This window comes from Cryptomeria japonica, chromosome 9 (genome assembly GCF_030272615.1).
Source record: "Cryptomeria japonica chromosome 9, Sugi_1.0, whole genome shotgun sequence".
In the NCBI taxonomy this organism is placed as follows: domain Eukaryota; kingdom Viridiplantae; phylum Streptophyta; class Pinopsida; order Cupressales; family Cupressaceae; genus Cryptomeria; species Cryptomeria japonica.
This window is the reverse complement of record NC_081413.1, coordinates 313,875,989-313,891,490: the sequence shown is the minus strand read 5'-3', so window position 1 is coordinate 313,891,490 and position 15,502 is coordinate 313,875,989.

The window sequence follows — 15,502 nt, the reverse complement described above, 5'->3', positions numbered from 1 at the left end:
ATTTGTGATACCTGTTCCTCCATGGCATCTATTGTGCTCAATTCTTGTGTGACTGTCAGGGCATCTAGGTTCAGATAGCATTTCTGGAGAATTTGCAGTCATGGAAGCAATACCAGTTGAAGCTCCTACAAATCCCTAGACCTTGTGATGATCTCTTGCTCTATCTTGGCTGACTGGATCTGGAACTAGTGAACGGTTTGCCCATATGCTGCAAAGGAGTCGTAAGGAGTCTTGAATGTGCTCAAGTAGGACTGTAAGTCCGTTTGAAGCTGTTGCTTCTTGGCTAGCACATCATCATAGAACAGATGAGGTTGATAGATTTTGCTGAGTAGCAAGTTTCCCTCATCCAAGACACTCCTTATGTCCTTTTGATCCTTTAGTAGTTCAGTCCTAATCTCATTTAGTTTCTTCATGAGAGCAAAATTAAGAGCCTTTTGGTGCTCTTTCTTTACATTGGCCTATGCTGCTTCTTCTAGACCCTGCACCTAATCATCCACTAAAGTACATAGAAGTTTGAGTTGTTCCAGTGATGAATCAGTGTCAGGAAGATTAGTACCGGGGATTAAACCGATAAGTGTGTCTACAGCTGCCTGAATGATGTCCTATTCCTTTTTCCTACAAATGATCTCAAGGCCCTCTTGAGAAACCTTGATGTTCTGCATAAGCTCCAACTCACTTGCAGATTGGAGATTGATAGGACTAGAGAGATCAACCAGTGAGGGTTGACTTCCGGTTGCCTTCGGAGTCTCCACCTGAGAGCTTTTTGCCGCTTCTCGTTCCTTAGATTCTTCAACTTTTTTCTTTTCCACTTCTTTTCCGCTTCTCTTCTTCCTTGTCTGCCTCTACCTTTTTCTTCTCCTCTTCTCTTCTCTTCTGCTCTCTTCCTCTTTTCTTCTTCTTCCTTCTTCTTCTCTTCTTTCTTGTCCTCTTCTTCTTTCTTCTTCCTTTCTTCTTCTTTCTTCTTCTTCTCTTCATCTTTTCTTTTCTCCTCTTCCTCTTTTCTCTTCTCTTCCTCTTTTTTCTATTTCTCATCTTCATCCTTCTTCTTTTTCTCTTCCTATTCTTTTGCCGCTTGCTGTGTGTCCACAGCTTGTTCACCACCCTGATCGGCCTGTTGCCTCTATTCAGTTCCCTCATAAGGTATGTCCTAAGTGACATCTTCTATATCCAGGGCATCGACATCTATGGTGTCGATTGGTTCCTCCACTAGGTTTCCTTCCTCATCAAAAACCTCATCCGGTTTGGAAATAACCGGTTCCTTTTCCACTTGGAGGTTGGCCATTCGAGATTTGTGAAAGCTGATATCATGGGCCATGTGTTGATGTGTATCCTTTTCTACATCATCAACTCTCCCCTCCAACAACCAAAGTCTTCTTCTCCTTGTGAAGAAGAGACCTCTATTTTGATCCAACACATCAAATAGTTCTGAATTTGAAAGTTCGGGGAAGTACTGTGCAAAAAATTTCTCCCTAATCTCTTGTTCCTAATGCTTTAAATAATGAATCCGGTGTCTGAGATTTAATCTCTGATGGTGACCAGTCATTTTTACATAAATAAAGAATGATTTCCTGCAATACTTCATCTTTTTCTTCACTATTGAATTCATCATAATAATCTATTAAATCATGATGTAACTTTCTCCTGATATTCTTTACTGTTCTTTGACAATGTGTCAAAGGTTTGTAAGAGGAGATATCTATATTTACCAGTGTGGATGTTGTTGGTTCATTCTTCTTCATCTTCTTGGTTTGTCTAGCCTTCTTTGGTTGTTCATCAGACTCAGTTTCTTCGGAGTCTGGTTCATTTGCCTTAGTCTTCCTCTTTCTTTCAAAGACTTTAGCCGATGTTACCTCTGGTTTCTTCTTTGCCAGTGACCGCTTGGTCACTCTTGGAGTCAGAGTGGTAGATGGTGTTGATGTTGCAGGCACTACCTTAGCTTTCTTAGCTACCGGTTCTTTTCCCTTCTTCACCGATGGTTCTTCAACCAGTGCAATCCTCTCCAAGTAGGTTCTAGTTCGCTTAGCCTTTGGATCAAGAGGCGAGGCAATAAGGGTTGAAGCATACCCTTCTAGCATGTCAAACATGACCTCATAGCCCATAGGCTCCACTTCCTCCATTCTATGCTCAACAGCCTCCATTAGATATTTGTCCACCTAAACAATGAAACAAATGTCATCTTCATACTTCTTCAATATGTCACTTGAGATTCATACCCTCTAACTCATCTTTCTTCTGAACTCATCAAAGTATTTGTTCAGTACCTCAGGGTAGCCAGTTCCAATGGCTTGCACACTTTCCTTTATCTACTTGGTTACCGGTTGGTCAGGGGACCACTGGACATCTCCTACACCCGGAAAGTAGCCTTTGAAATAGAAAAACAACCCTACCAGTAGTTTTCCAAACTTAAATCTCAGTGAATTGTCCTTTCTGATTGCCTTAAGATTTAACAAGAGTTGCCTCTTCATACCGGTGCATATGTCAAATGATTTATCCTCTATAATCATCCGGTAAGCAGCATTTACCGCTGCAGCAGATACAGAATTAATCCTACTAGCTGAGAATGTTCTGTAGCCTATCACCATGCAGGCATATTTTACCAGTTCATCCTTGATAGGATTAACTGTCATACCTCGTGAATCACTTGTCGAATCGGTGAGCTTGGTCATTTCTGTTTTGCTTACCATTCTCAAGGCTGGCACTTCCCCTGTGTTGCAGAAACCGGTGACTGCATAAATTGCCTCAGGTGTGATATCATGCATTCTCTCCAAGTACATCTTGTCACCATGGACTCTGCTCAAGATGATCCTGATGTGATCCTCTGTGAAATCTTCCAGAAAGTATACCGTATTATGGATTTTCTTCTTCTCAAAGATATTGAACTCCGGTTTTATCCTTTTGTCCTTTCCGCAAAATAGACCTAATTGAGTATGAATGGCTAAGGACCCTAGGTCTTCTATCTTGCAATCAATATAATCTGAAATTCCATCTTCGACTATGACTCCAGCTGGAACTTGTGACAAAGAATTATAATTGGACTTCCTTTGAATGAAACTTTCTGACTCAATGGATGTGCTTGAACTGGTATGAGATGCGGAAGCCATTGAAGAGTATTTCAAGAACACAAAAAATACCTTTCAAACGTGAATTTAGGGCTTCCTAATTCTTCTTTACTTCACTCTCTGTCGGATGCCAAATCGCCGCTTTGAGTTCTCCACTACTACTTGCAAACTAGATTTGAATACCTTTCAAAGTTATCCAATTTCTTGAAATCTAAGCTCAAATCACCTTTTCTTCACTCTGCACTTGAAAACTTTTCTTCACTCAAAAACAGATAGTGAGAAATGATTTGAAAAATGCATTTATACATGTCTCTCACCTACCATCATTAAAGCTCCTCTATTAGGTCGTAAACCCTAATTTGCCTTTTTACCATTTCTGGTCTTCTACCAAGCAACAGGTATAGCATACCAGTTAAGGTCTTTTACCGGTGTTAACTGGGGGTTCGAAAGCATTTTACCATTTGCTCCCCTTAAGCCTTTGAGGCTTAGTTTGCCGGTTCCAATATTTCCACACTAGGTGCAGAAACTGATTCCTCTTCCGACATTATTGGTTTCTTCTTCCATGTTTTCTTCATGTCTCCTTGAACTTTTTCAACATCTATTTCTCCTTCCTGAGTGACCGATATATCATCAGATATACTTTTTCCAGCTTCTGCAGAATCTTGCAATGTGACCCAGTTTGTTGCAGTGATAGCAAACAAGTCCAAGTGCTCTCCAAGGTCCATTGTACATGTTTCCAATCTTCCTTCTGCATGTTGCAGCAGTATGACCATGACCATGATAGATCATACAACTTTCTCTCCATCCGGTTGCCGCTTGATGATCACCGCTTCTTGACTGATGATTGAAGTCATTAAACCGGTTGTGGTTCCGGTTCATAAAAGATTCAGGACCAGTTCCTTGGGTCCTCTGAGGATATCTTCCAGTGTTATCCACTATAGACCTGCATTAAAATGCTCTATGCCCAAACGTGTTGCATGCATAACAATGACCATTGAACTTATTGAATCTAGGTACATTGTTGATAAAATAAGGAAAATTATTGTAGGCTTTGCTCCTACATACATTGGCAGTGTGTCCTTCTTTAAGATAGTTAAAGCAAACAAGTTTGAATTTTTTCTTACCTTTTCCTTTGAGTGTCGGTTGCTTCTTTGATGCTTCAGCATTTGTTCCTGAGGATTCTCCTTCCTCATGTCCAGAAAAACCAAGACCATTGGTATTCTTTGCCGGTCTAGATGACTCAAGCTTTTGCTCTAGCTTGACTGTACTTTTGCCAAACTTAGCAAGTATTTCCTTTGACTCAAAGAGTTCTTTGGAAATAGCAGTGTTTGTCTCCGTAAGACTTGCATTTTCAAAGATGGCAATGTTCAGTTCTCCTTGCATGTCTTCTTTTTCCATTCTACTCTCATGAAGGCGAGTAGTTAGTGCACTAATCTCATGTTTCAACTTGGAGATCTCATGATCTCTGTCTTTTACCAGATCTTCACCTTTTCTTCAGTTCTCAAGCTCTTGACTGAACCGAATAGTCAGTCCTTCCAACTCCTTTCTCAGATTGGAGTTTGAATCATTCAGCTTATTCACTTCAACAATCATAGCTTCCATGTTAGCTTCATCTTCAGAACTACTTTCAGATAGTTCCATCAGCTTTTCTGCATGTTCTCTTCTTTTTGCTTGAGATGCCTTGTATTTGACCATAAGATCATCATAGGCTTGCTCAGACTTAGTGAGCCATTGAGTAAGTTCCCTCAAGGTGTATTCCCCCATATCTCTTTCCAAGTGGTTAAACTTATAGAAATGTTGGCTTTGATACCAATTGATGAATACTAAGAGGGGGGGGTGAATTAGTACGCCAAAAATCTTTGCACTAAAACACTTACACAGTCTAAAGATAAACCGGTAAAGCAGTCTGACAGTCAAACCGGTTACCACACATACAAACCAAAATGTGAATAAAATATTCACCCACAAGAGCAATACAACCATAACACAAGATATTTGATGTGGAAACCCAACTGGGAAAAACCGCGGTGAGATGGAACTCACAAGTCACTATCTGCAGAATAGAAACCAGACCGGTTAAGGTTAGACTGGTTAAGGTCTTACAATGTTCTTCACTAGAATAGATCCTGTTAGGAATCTCAATCTCTGTTAGGAGATAAGTCTGATTAAAGATTACCTTGTTAGAGGATTTTAGATTCACATGTGTGAACCACCTTGTTAGAGGATTTTACAAAGGCTTTGAGGCCTACCCAGTTAAGGGCTACTGACTTGTTAAAGATGTGAGTAATCAACAAGTGTTTGATCTATCTAATAGCACAAACTACTTGGTTAGATCCAGTATTGCTCACAGCTAATGCATTCCAACATTACTTCAGTCTTCTCTATCTCTCTCTTAGTTACAACTCGATCTTCTCAGATAAGATCTCTCTTCCAACAACTCAACATCCACCTTAAACCCTAACTCAACATTAACTAGTTTTCACAACTACCTAAAACCCTAGACATGATGTCCTTTTAAAGGAATCTGATTTCATGTCAATCCAATAGGATTTCTTTACAATTTCCTAGGTTCAATGAACCTAGACATACTTAGTAACACGACACAGGAATCACTGTTGATGTGTGGGCACTGTCAAACAAACGGTGGATTGGTAACTCATCACAAAATGTTGGTTGGTAACTCATCACAGGGTATTACCGGTTCATACAAAATACCAGTTGCCAGTTTGACAAAAATGAAGATTGGTAAGAATGTGTTGTGCCGCTTTTCTCCCTTGTACCGCTTGTGATCTACGAACCGCTTGGGGTCGTCATGCCGCTTCAGACCAGGAAACACATTCTGCAAAATCACTACTAGTCTAAAGACTAGAATACAACATACCGGTTGGAACAAATACCGGTTGAGCATGAGCTCATACATATAAAGGGGATCTCAATACAAGTGTGTGTCCATCAATGACAATCACAACATAAACATCAAAAATGCCAACACCATTAACTATTGAAGAAATAAAAGCAAAGAAAGAACATATCCAAGCAATGATTGAGATAACATCTGCATTGACCAACTCAGAGTTTAATGATCTAGAAGGTTGTAATGATGCAAAGGCAATGTGGGACAAGCTCATATCTGTATATGGCGGTGATGAACATGTTCAAAGAGAAAAAGTAGGTAGTCTAAGAGGACAACTTGAATCTATGAGGATGAATGAAGGTCAGAATATAACCCAGTATAGTACAAGACTAAAGGAGATTGTCAATCAAATCAAAGGAGCAGGTGGAACTATTGAAGAAAAGGATATAACAAGTAAGTTGTTAAGAACCCTTCTACCGGCTTATGCAATCCAAGTCTCTGCAATCAATGAATTGAGGTCTATACCTAATATGCCAGTTTCTTTAGATGCTACTATTGGTAAGCTACATGCATTTGAGTAAAGTAACTTTGATAACAGTGGATCTTCGGTAAATAAAGTTGAATCTGCATTTAGTTCTTTTCATCTTGATGAATCTAATGATTACAATGAAAGAAAGTACAAGTACTCTGAAGGAGATCACAGTGGAGCAAGTGAAAGATTTTTTAAGAACATGGAAGAAGTACACAAACTATATGAGGAAATCAAAAAGTAGGAAGAGTTTGAAGCACTATTAGCCAGAAGGTTACCGAGAGGCAAAGGTAAGTATAAAGGAAAACTACCTTTGAAATGTTTCAATTGTGATAAAATGGGACATATGGCTTCTAACTATCCTGACAAAGATTCTACTAAAAAGAGAGATTATCGAGATGATAGACAGAAAGATAATCATTACAGAGGACAGTGAGACTTCAGAAGAAGAGATAGAAAGACATGCTTAATAGCTAATGAGGAATCCAATGATGATAAATCAGTTGAAACTGATACAGAGGAAGTAGTTTATGTGGCTATCAAAGATGGATCAGATGAAGAAAGGTATGAAGAAAAATCCCTAATATCTCACATAAATACTAATGATTCTTGGATCATAGATAGTGGATGCTCACATCATATGACAGGTGATAAACACAAGTTTGTTATGTTAGAAGATTATGATGGAGGCTATGTAAGATTTGGTAATGATGCACCATGTCCAGTAAGAGGTAAAGGATCTATAACACTTCTTGACAATGCAAGATGCAATGATGTTTATTGGGTTGAAGGTTTGAAATACAATTTGTTGAGTGTAGCACAGCTAAACAATACAGGTTACCGAATAGAATTTTAGAAAGGAATTGTCAAAGTTCATGACAAGCATGGAAAGTTAGCTACTACCGGGACACAAGCAAAAGGTAATACATTTCACCTTGACTCAACTCAGAACAAGTGTCTGTATGCAAAGATAGATGATACCTGGTTATGGCATAAAAGGTTTTGTCATGTAAATTTTGATAATCTGATCAAAATAAGTAAGAAGCACTGAGTAAGAGGTCTACCGAGTCTTGAAAAACCTGAGAATGCTATGTGCCAAGGATGCCAGATGGGTAAAATGACAAGATCAAGATTTACAAGTAAGTCTTACACTTCTAAGGGAATTTTAGATCTTGTGCACACTGATCTTTGTGGTCCTATGAAAGTTCAAAGTTATTATGGTGACAAATATTTCATATTATTTGTGGATGACTATTCAAGGATGATGTCGGTAATGTTTTTAAAAGAAAAATCAGAAGCTTTTCAAATGTTTAAATGGTACAAGGCAAGAGTTGAAAATGAAACAGGAAGACAACTGAAATGTCTTAGATCAGATAGAGGAATTGAGTTCACATCTGATGAGTTCAATTTATTCTACAATGATCATGGTATTAAAAGACAAGTCTCTGCACCGAGAACTCCACAACAAAATGGAATAGCTGAGAGAAGAAACAGATATATTGTAGATTGTGCCAGAACCCTGATAATTGAAAAGAAAGTGCCACAAACATTTTGGAGAGAAGCAATAAGCAAAGCAGTTTACACCCTGAACCGAGTACAACTGAAGAAAGGTACTTTGAAGACACCATATGAAATCTGGTATGACAAGAAACCTAATGTCAGTTATTTTAAAATCTTTGGAAGTAGATGCTATGTACACAAGGATGATAGAAATGGCAAGTTTGAACAAAAAAGTGAACAAGGAACATTTCTGGGTTATTCTTCTAGAAGCAAAGCATTTAAATGTCTGATCAAATCATCTAACAAAATAGTAGAAAGTGCAAATGTGAAAATTGATGAATTTGTAGAAAGAAATGATGAAGGAAATTCCAAGGAACCAGAAGACTATGATGAATTTGTCTATGATTCACCCCCCCCCCTCTCATCTTGTTGGCTATTGGATCTGTACTTATATTAAGTATCAGAACTATCAATTGGTATCAGAGCTTTGGACTTCGGAAGGAAAGTTTAAAGGAACTTGAGTTAAAGATCCAAAGATGTATAAGAGGGATGCACCGAAGCTGAACAAGTCAAGTTTCTCTACATGGCAGAAAAGGATGAAGCTACATCTATCAGGAGTTGGAGAATATGTTGTATACTATCTGGAGAATGATTTTGTTACACCGAGCACTTATCCATTGACTATGGAAGAGATAAAGGCAAAGCAAGAACATATTCAAGCAATGATTGAAATAACATTTGCATTGACTGACTCAGAGTTTAATGATCTAGAAGACTGCAATGATGCAAAGGCAATGTGGGATAAGCTCATATCAGTGTATGGAGTAGATGAACATATTCAAAGAGAAAAAGTAGATAGTCTAAGAGGACAACTTGAACCTATGAGGATGAATGAAGGTGAGAACATAACACAGTATAGTACAAGACTAAAGGAGATTGTCAATCAAATCAAAGGAGCAGGTGGAACTATTGAAGAAAAGGATATAACAAGTAAGTTGTTAAGAACCCTTCTACCAGCTTATGCAATCCAAGTCTTTGCAATCAATGAATTGAGGTTTGTACCTAATATGCTAGTTTCTTTAGATGCTACTATTGGTAAGCTACATGCATTTGAGTTAAGTAACTTTGATAACAGTGGATCTTCAGTAAATAAAGTTGAATCTACATTTAGTTCTTTTCATCTTGATGAATCTAATGATTTCAATGAAAGAAAGTATAAGTACTTTGAAGGAGATCACAGTGGAGCAAGTGAAAGATTTCGTAAGAACATGGAGGCAGTACACAAACTATATGAGGAAATTAGAAAGCAAGAAGAGTTTGAAGCACTTTTAGCCAAAAGGTTACCGAGAGGCAAAGGTAAGTATAAAGGGAAACTACCTTTGAAATGGTTCAATTGTGATAAGATAGGACATATGGCTTCTAACTGTCCTAACAAAGATTCTACTGAAAAGAGAGATTACCGAGATGACAGACAGAAAGACAATCATTACAGAGGACACTGAGACTTCAGAAGAAGAGATAGAAAGACATGCCTAATAGCTGATGAGGAATCCAACGACGATAAATCAGATGAGACTGATACAGAGGAAGTAGTTTATGTGGCTATCAAAGATGGATCAAATGAAGAAAGGTATGAAGAAAAAGCCCTAATATCTCATATAAACACTAATGATTCTTGGATTATAGATAGTGGATGCTCACATCATATGATAGGAGATAAACACAAGTTTGTTATATTAGAAGATTATGATGGAGGCTATGTCAGATTTGGTAATGATGCACCATGTCCAGTGAAAGGTAAAGGATCTATAACACTTTTTGATAATGCAAGATGCAATGATGATTATTGGGTTGAAGGTTTGAAATACAATTTGTTGAGTGTAGCACAGCTAAACAACACAGGTTACCGAATAGAATTTCATAAGGGAATTGTCAAAGTTCATGATAAGAATGGAAAGTTAGCTACTACCGGGACACAAACAAAAGGTAATACATTTCACCTTGACTCAACTTGGAATAAGTGTTTGCATGCAAAGATAGATAATACCTAGTTATGGCATAAAAGGTTTTGTCATGTAAATTTTGATAATCTGATCAAAATAAGTAAGAAGCACTGAGTAAGAGGTCTACCGAGTCTTGAAAAACCTGAGAATGCTATGTGCCGAGGATGCCAGATGGGTAAGATGACAAGATCAAGCTTTACAAGTAAGTCTTACACTTCTAAGGGAATTTAAGATCTAGTGCACACTGATCTTTGTGGTCCTATGAAAGTTCAAAGTTATTATGGTGATAAATATTTCATATTATTTGTGGATGACTATTCAAGGATGATGTCAGTAATGTTTTTAAAAGAAAAATCAAAAGCTTTTCAAATGTTTAAATGGTACAAGGCAAGAGTTGAAAATGAAACAAGAAGACAACTGAAATGTCTTAGATCAGATAGAGGAGAGTTCACATCTGATGAATTCAATTTATTTTGCAAAGATCATGGTATTAAAAGACAAGTCTCTGCACCAAGAACTCCACAGTAGAATGGAATGGTTGAGAGAAGAAACAGATCTATTGTGGATTGTGCTAGAACATTGATGATTGAAAAGAAGGTGCAACAAACATTTTGGAGAGAAGCAATAAGCATAGCAATTTACACCTTGAACCGAGTTCAATTGAAGAAAGGTACTTTGAAGACACCATATGAAATCTGGTATGATAAGAAACCTAATGTAAGTTATTTTAAAATCTTTGGAAGTAGATGCTATGTTCATAAAGATGATAGAAATGGCAAGTTTGATCAGAAAAGTGAAGAAGGAACATTTCTAGGTTATTCTTCTAGAAGCAAAGCATTTAAATGTCTAATCAAATCATCTAACAAAATAGTAGAAAGTGCAAATGTGAAAATTGATGAATTTGCAAAAAGAAATGATGAAGGAAACTCCAAGGAACTAGAAGACTATGATGAATTTGTCTATGTTCAACCGAGAAGTCTTACCGAGAAGACTGTTGAAGAAAATGAAGAGAATATCCAGTTATCGAGTGATGAAGAAGATCATACAGAGCCTACCAAGCCTGTATTAGCCAAGTATGTCAGAAGACATCATGCACCAAGTCAGATTATAGGAGATAAAGATGATCCAGTAATGACAAGGAACAAACTGAGACAGAACACATGTCTGAAATCTGAATTTGAACCGAGAATAGTGAAAGAGGCATTTAACAGTGAAGATTGGATAAATGCTATGACAGAAAAGATTGATCAAATCAAGAAGAATGACACATGGACACTAATCCCAAGATCGAAGGATGTAAATGTAATCAGTACAAAGTGGATTTTCAGAAACAAGCTAAATGAAAAAGGAGAGGTCATTCGAAACAAAGCAAGACTAGTTTGCAAAGGTTATGCTCAAGAAGAAGGAATTGATTATGGTGAAACTTTTGCACCTGTTGCTAGACTTAAAGGAGTAAGAACATTGTTGGCCTATGTTGCTTTCAAAAACTTCAAGGTATATCAAATGGATGTCAAATCTATGTTTCTTAATGGAATATTACAAGAAGAAGTTTTTACTGAACAACCTGAAGGATTTGTTGAAGACAATAATAAAGATCAGGTATGTAAATTGAACAAAGCCTTGTATGGTTTGAAACAAGCACCTAGAGCATGGTATGAAAGATTGCACTCTTATTTGATTAAGATTGGTTTTATAAGGACAAGTGAGAACAACAACATGTACATGAAGAATGATGAAAATGGAATACTGATCTCAGCCATATTTGTTGATGATATTATATTTTGTGGCAATGACTCTCTATGCAAGAACTTTGGAAATGAAATGAGCAAAGAATTTGAGATGTCATTAATCGGGGAGATAAAGTATTTTATAGGTTTACAGATACTGCAAATGAAAAATGAAATTTTCATTACTCAATCCAAGTACATAAAGGAAATCTTGAAGAAATTTGGAATGGAGGATTCAAAACCAGTAAGTACTCCTATGACTACCAACTGTAAATTGTCAAAGATTGATGAATCTGCATCTATTGATGAGACACTTTACCGATCCATGATTGGAAAGCTACAATATGTTGTTCACAGCAGGCTAGACATAGCACATGTAGTAGGTATAGTTGCAAGATTCTCTGCAGATCCTAAGGAAACACACATGACAGCAATCAAAAGAATTTTTAGATACTTGAAAGGCACTGAGGATTATGGCTTAGTATATCAGAAACGAAATGATTTTGATTTAAAATTTTATACTAATGCTGATTGGGCAGGCAACATTGATGATAGAAAAAGCACAAGTGGAGGAGCTTTCTTTTTAGGAGAAAGACTAGTGAGTTGGCTTAGCAAGAAACAAGGATGTGTTTCACAGTCAATAGCAGAAGCTGAATACATTGCTACAACATTGAATTGTGCCAACATTGCATGGATCAAACAATTGTTGGAAGGTATAAATGAGAAATTTACCAAGCCAGTAACTATATTCTGTGACAATACTAGTGCCATTAATATTTCAAAGAATCTTGTTATGCACTCTAAGACAAAGCACATATCTATCAAATAACATTATCTTAGAGAAGAAGCTCAAGAGAAGAAAGTGGTGTTGGAGTATGTTAGCACAAAGGAACAAATAGCAGATATCTTCACCAAGCCACTACCAAGGGACACTTTTGAATATCTCAAAAGCATGTTAGGGGTCCTGTTATGCTTAGCATATCTGTTTCCCCATTTTGGTCTCCTTGAGTCAAAATATGGCCCCCTCCTTTTTTCTTTCTTTCTGGCAGAGTCCAAAGATTCTTTGTTGTTCTGACCTTGGAACTCTGGAGTCCCGAAGTCCCAAGGTCTTGGGTCTTCCTACCTCAAAACTTTGGAGTCCCAGAGTCCAGAGGTCCTCTTTGTCTTTTGACCTCAGAACTCCAGAATCATGGAGTCCTGAGGTCCTTTTGTCGTAACGACCTCGGAACCCCGGAGTCCCGGGGTCGTGTTTATGGTTCTTGTATGGATGGGTTTTTGGGAGGCTATATATATGAGTTAATGAACTTTTAAGTTCATTTGTGCAATTGAACTTCTCCTCCCTAGCTCCAAGTCACGAACGTTCGGTCTTCCGAAGATCTCTCTCTCGATGTTTGTTGTTTTTATGATTCACCAGGTTGGTGAATCTTCCCTTCTTGCATGTTTTTCTTGTTTAGTTGTCCTTTTGTTTTTGTTTTTGTTGTTTTGTTTTTGGGCATGCCCTAGTTTCTACATCGGAACCCCGAGTCCCCAGAGTTCCGATTTTCATCCTTCATTTCCACCTCGGAACCCCGGGTCCCCGGAGTTCCGAATTTCATCCTTCATTTCCACCTCGGAACCCCGAGTCCCTGGAGTTACGAGTTTCATCTTCCATGTTCACCTCGAAACCCCGGGTCCCCGGAGTTCGGGGTTTCAGAGCCTTTGTACCTCAGAACCCTTGGTCCCCGGAGTTCCGGGTTTTCACTTCCATCCCACCCCGGATCCCTAGAGTTACGGGTTACCTTCCTGCATTCCTACCCCAGGACCACGAAGTCCTAAAGTAGATTAATATTTATGTTTAGCATTGAGGACTAAGACTTGGGTTTTTCCTACAGGTTCTAGGGGTTAGATGGACACATCCGCTAACAAGAGGGGCAAAGAAATTGATAGACTTCCATCCACCATGAAGTACCAATATCAAGGGCAAGTTCATGTTTCGAAGCTGGCTGATCAAATTAGATGGGTCACAGACACTGAGGTGGGACACATAGAGATTGGGGATATTGCAACCCAATTGGATAAACCTAGCCTAGATGCTCTCCACCAAAGAATTAAGAGGTCGGGTCTTCTAGAAGCTACTATATTCCCGCAGTCCCTACAAGCACCAGAGTTTATAATTACCATCACCCCGTTCTACAATCCAAACACCAAGAAGTGCATGGATGCAAATGGAAAAACTGTTATTGACTTATCTCTAGATATGCTGGGGTTCGTCTTTGGAATCCCAACTAGGGAAGAAGCATTCTTACTAACTGAAGAAGAGGCCTTGAAGGCATGGAATGATAAGGTATCAGCCAGCAAGACACACATGAATACCAACTAGCTGGAAGAGGAGAGGAAAACAGGGCTCAAGGCTATAGAGATCCTAAGGGCTGACTTCAAAGAGCCTCAGAGGGACTTAATGATCATGCTTAGCAAGGCCTTCGGCAAGCCAGACTACAAACACTTCCATCCCTGGATGTTCCAATTTATGACCACCATTCTGATAGGGAAACAATACTCTAACTGGCCATAGATCCTCTCTAACAATATCTGTAGGCAAATGAAAGAAGTACAGTAAACACAAAAATTCTTCTTCACATCATATGTCATCTGGGTAGCTGCCAGAGCTAGAAAATTCCCAGGCCTACAAGTGGATGGGCAATTAGGGGAAAAAGAGGGACAAAAGAAGATATGGGAATATTATTCCTAGCTCACTCTGACAAATGCAAAGACACACTTTAAGAGGGTTAACGATGCTTTTATCTTCCCTATAATTAATAAGTTGACTGGAGACACAGGATATTGGATTAGCCCTGAGGCTATGGCTATCATACAGGAGTGGGTGTGTTGGTTCATCCAGATCCCACGTTCCATTTACATCAGAGTTAGTGGATTCATAGGGAATCCAATGTTGTTGCCTCGTTACTGCAATGATAGGGTCATCCTATTGGAATATGTGAGATAGCTTGTAGGCCTCCAATCACTCTTATCATCAAAGCATAAGACAGGAATTGATTTCTCAGTGTCCATTGGGTACTTCGCCTGCTCTAAAATACAAGTGGCAAAATCGGTCGAGCAAGAGCTTCAGGATTTGAACCTGAAAAAATATAATCATACTAGGGAGTTTTATGATCCCTACGGGAAGCTTAAGCAAGCTATGCCTAAGGCATATGAGGGGCATAGTCCTAGCTTGGAAGACTTTTGGGCCAATTTGCAGGAAAACTTTGAAGTCAGGGAGAAGAATTGTAATAGGTTGTCTGTACCGCAGATTAGAGACTTTGGCATCGAGACCAACCTCCCTAAAGACCTGAGGGATGATGGAGAGTTACTCGATCCAATTTATAAAGAATCAGGCATAGATAAGAGGCCACTCACCCCAGTAAAATGGTCTACAAGTGAGGAGACAGATATAGAAAATATTTCCCAGATGATCATCAACAGGACTAAGTAATGGTTGAGCTAGAGGGTAAGGCTGAGCGAATCAAAGGTGAAACAGAAGGAATCCACATCAGGGGTACATTAGTCAAGAGGCCACAAGGAGTACACCAGAAAGACAAGGTCAGCCTCAAGGCAGAATACCTCCACTGACCCAGGTGAGGAAAATGAGCCACAAGAGAGCACTGAAGACTTGTTAAAGAAACTTTAGGAAAAGATGAGGGAGTTCGAACTGTTGAAAAAGGCTGCAGACTTAGGGGTGACAAATGGGCTAGGCGCGGTTCCACTTGCTAAAGTTCTCCCACCAAGGACCGCTATAGGCCACACCGAAGAAAAGGGTACCCAGGAACAAGAAGAGAACTTAGAAGCCACCAAGG